We start from the raw sequence: 4,876 nt of genomic DNA on the forward strand, positions 1-4,876 counted from the left end.
TAGAGCTACATTTCTACCGCAGGCCTTGGAAACTCTTTTCATTTTAGTAGTAGTACCTTTCTTTCAGATAGTATTGTTATTTTGGTATTCCAGACATGTATCTCTATTTTATAGCTCATGACTTAGTGTTTACCAGTTCTGGGAGATTTGTTATGTATCGGCACAGTTATTTTGTGATTTTGGCTTTAGAACTATATTATTCTCATTATTTCTATTATCTACTACAACTCTTATTATGTTTGGCTTCTCTAAAAAGTAAGTTAGGCACCATCACATCCGGTTGGTGGTTTTGGATCGTGACATGTTATGCGGCTTCAGGGCTGTGTTGGTGTTCTGAATGTTCATGGGTTGAGAGAGTTGATCCTTGAGAAGGCTCACAGTTCATGGTATGACATTCACCCAGGTGTCACGAAGATGTACCGTGATTTTAAGAATCACTACTGGTGGCGAAAGATGAAGAAACACATTGTTGTTCATGTCTCTCGGTGTTTGAATGTCAACAGGTAAAGTAGGAGCATTAGAAACCAGGTGGGTTGACTCAGAGATTTGAGATACCGGAGTGTAAGTGGGAGCGCATCACTATGGACTTCGTGCTAGTCTTACCACAGACCTTGAGGAAATATGATGTTGTATAGGTTATTGTGGTCCGGTTGACTAAGTCCACACACTTTATTCTGGTGATGACATCCTATTCTTCAGAGCGGTTGGGTCAGATTTACATCTAGGAGATTATCCGCCTTGATTTGAATTGTTGTTGTTGTTGTTGATGATGATGTTGATGCTAGAAAGTGAAAAGGTGAGCATGAAATGCTAAATATGGCCAACGTGCCAAGAATGATCTTATAATTATGGCCATTAGTGCCAATGAAATGATAATATGTGAAAGTAATATGAAATGCGATGATTGACATAAAAGGTTGATGTCTCGAATAAGACAGCCTGGCCGGTCGGGTCGTCAACGGACATCATGACCCACATATGGTGGTGATTATGCTGGAAATTGTAATTGAAATGGTAATTATGGTTGATGTCCTTAATGGATAGCCTAGCCGATCGGGTCGTGATCGGACTCCGTGTTAAAGACGGTGGTATTGACATTGAGAGAAATTATGGTTGTTGTCTCTAATGAGATAGCCTAGTTGATCGGGTCCTGATCGGACTCCGTGCTGAGAGTACGGTGGTACTGGTATTGTGAATAATGGTATTGTGGACAATGGTATATCGATACTAAACATCTCCCAATGAAAGATAGGGAAATTAATTGAAACATTGTCTTGATCCTAACTTGAGGTTTGATGTTGATTAAGACTTTCATTAACATTATGATAATCTTGTTTGTATTATTTTTCATTCTATTGAGAGGGTATTTAGCTATACATACTAGTGTTTTGCCGGGGTCGCTGCGTCTTTAAATGGATGCAGGTGGTTCCACAATAGGAGATATTGTTTAGTGATAGCAGTACACTTTCTTCCCAGCTGACTTGGTGAGCCCCAATTCATCCCGGGGTCATGAATCTTTTGTACATTGTATATTCTATTTGAGGAATAGCCGGGGCCTTGTTGCCGGCATTATCATTGTACACATCTTTATCTATAGAGGATCCGTAGACATAGTGTGGGTTGTATATTGGGGCTGGGAAGTCAAACTCGTTATGTTGTATTTGAATTACTATTTCCACTTCAGATTATGAAAAATATGTGGAACGGATACTTTAAAAATAAAGTAACTAATGGTAAGAAATTGGTATTGCAGACATGATCACTTTATTGTTTGATTAACAAAGAGATATATATTCTCTTTATTCATGAATGAGTTTGGGTAGAAGGAAATGTAATAGGCTTGCTCGGTCGGGTTCACTCGGTTGAGCACCAGTCGCGCTCCTCAGTTTTGAGGCGTGACAAACTTGGTATCAGAGCCTAAGGTTTTAAAGTGTCCTAGGATGTCTCGAAGCCGTGTCTAGTAGAGTCCTTATTATCGGTGTGTTGTCGGGCACATCTATAATTAGGATGCTACATGGGCATTTAGGAATAATACCCTTCTTTCATGTTCTCGATTGTGCGATAAAGCTGATGGTAAGATTGTTCCTCCTTTAACTCATGCTTTACTTTAACTTTCAGTACATGGCACCTAAGAAGAAGGCAAGAACTGCCCAAAGAGCCAATGTCACCCCAGGAGTGATAGTTGATCCTATAATTGATGATGCGGGTGAGCACCCGATGAGTGAGAATATTGCTCCAGTTACTACACTACCTAACTCTACTACAACTGATCAGGCTGCACCTGTCCCTAAACCTACTGAGGGTGTAACGGTCCCTCCAACTAATATACCCATTCCACCTCCAGTTCCAGCTTCCGATTCTGGTGTTTTCGATGTTGATCTTAGGGGAGCCATATAGATGTTGGCTCAGATAGTGCCATCCCAAGCTCAGAGATCAAATGTTGCACCAATTTCTTCCAGTTAGGCAGGGGATTCTACTAGTTCCAAGGTGAACAGGTTTCTCTAGTTGGATCCTCCAGTGGTCACGGGTACTAACCCAGAGGAGGATCCCGAGGATTTCATTAATGAGATGCACAAGACTCTCAGAGTTATGCGTGCTGCTGAAACAGAGGCAGTGGAATTGGCCTCCTACTGCCTGAAAGAGGTGGCATATTCTTGGTTCAAACTATGGGAGGAGTCCCGTGAAGAAGGGAGCCCTCCGGCGAGGTGGGGTGAGTTTGCCGATGCCTTCATTGATCATTTCTTGCCTGCCGAGACTAAGGCAGCCCGTGCTGCTGAGTTTGAGAACTTAGACAAGGTAGCCTGAGTGTGTGGGATTACCATATGAGATTTGCGTACCTGTCTAAGTATGTTATTTCCATGCTGCCCACTATGGAGGCTAGAGTGTGCCGATTTGTACAGGGCCTTAGTCCCTTGGTAATTAATGAGGCCGCTACAACAGCCTTGAATTATGATATGAACTATGGAAAGATGGTGGCATTCGCTCAAGCCATAGAGACCCACAAATTAAGGAACATAATGGAGTGAGAGGGTAGTAATAAGGCCCGATCTTCGGGAAACTTTGGTGGTTCTTCTTGTGGTGGCAAATCAACACTTAGGGGAGGGACATCACGGCCATCCCAGTCCTTTGCTTAGTCTTCGGCTAGTGCACCGCCATCAAGGCCCAGTCAGCAGCAGTGGATTATATCAGCAGGGTCATCATGGTGGTGGATTCCAGCAGCAGAGGACGCCCCCATGCCCTCATTGTGGAAAGATGCAACTAGGAATATGCTACATAGACTTACCCATATGCTACGGTTTCGGATTGAGGGGTCACATTCTGAGGGATTGTCGTTCGTCCCGCCAGTGTGAAGGCAGGGGCATGGCACATCCATCCAGTTCTGCAGCTACTACATCCGTATCACCACCTCCAGCTCGAGACACTCCAACACCCACAGGGCGTTGTGCAGCTAGGGGTGGAACATAGAGTTCGGGAGGATCCAGCCGTTTCTATGCCATGAGGATTTGCCAGAATTCAGAGGCTTATGCAGATGTTGTCACAGGTATATTGATTGTTCAATCTTATGATGTATATGCTCTTATTGATCCCGGTTCCAATTTGTCATATGTCACAACTTATGTTGCTATGAAATTGGGGATAGAACTAAAATAGCTTTATGAGTCGTTCTCTGTATCTACTGCGGTTGGTGAGTCTATTTTAGCCGCGCAGGTTTATAGGGATTGTATTATCACGTTGCATGGTTGGGACACCATGGCCGATCTTATTGAATTGAGAATGGTCGATTTTGATGTGATAATGGGGATGGATTGGCTTTATTCTTGTTTTCCAATCTTGATTGTCGAAGCAGGACTGTTAGGTTCGAATTTCCAAACGAGCCAGTTATTAAGTAGAAGGTTGATGATGTAGTTCCAAAGGGTAGGTTTATTTCATACCTTAAGGCCATAAAGATCATCAACAAGGGATGTATTTATTTCCTATCGATGCTGAGGCACCTACGCTTGAGTGTGTGCCCGTTGTGAATGGATTTACGGGAGTCTTTCCGATGAACTCCCTGGGATACCCCCAGACAGGGAGATTGATTTAGGGATTGATGTGATGCCAGACACGCATCCTATATCTATTCCACCCTACAGAATGGCACCGGTAGAATTGAAGGAGCTAAAGGCACAATTGAGAGATTTGTTAGAAAAAGGGTTTATCCGGCCAAGTGTGTCACCTTGGGGTGCACCGGTCCTTTTTGTAAGAAAGAAAGACGGGTCATTGAGAATGTGTATTGACTATCGGCAGCATAATAACGTCACAATCAAGAATAAGTACCCACTGCCAAGGATAGATGATTTGTTTGATCAATTTCAAGGTGTCAGGTACTTCTCCAAGATTGATTTAAGATCCGGGTATCACCAATTGAAGATCAGGGAGCGAGATATTCCAAAAATAGCTTTTAGGACCCGGTATGGGCATTTTGAGTTTCTAGTGATGTCTTTTGGGCTAACAAATGCCCCAGCAGCCTTCATGGATCTTATGAATCGAGTTTTTAAGCCATTCCTTGACTCTTTTGTGATAGTATTTATTGACGATATTCTTGTATATTCACAAAGTCGAGAAGACCATGCCGATCATCTCAGGGTAGTTCTACCAACCCTGTATCAGCACCAATTATACGCAAAGTTTTCAAAGTGTGAATTTTGGCTTGAATCGGTCATATTCGTGGGTCATGTAGTCTCTAGTGATGGAATTAAGGTTGATCCTCAGAAACGTTCAGCTGTGAAGAATTGGCCGAGGCCTACAACTCCGACAGAGATTCACAGTTTCTTAGGCTAAGCTGGATATTACAGAATGTTTGTGGAGTGGTTTTCTACTCTTGCCTCCCCGTTGA

The sequence above is a fragment of the Nicotiana tomentosiformis genome, chromosome 6, assembly GCF_000390325.3.
Source record: "Nicotiana tomentosiformis chromosome 6, ASM39032v3, whole genome shotgun sequence".
NCBI classification, from domain to species: Eukaryota; Viridiplantae; Streptophyta; class Magnoliopsida; order Solanales; family Solanaceae; genus Nicotiana; species Nicotiana tomentosiformis.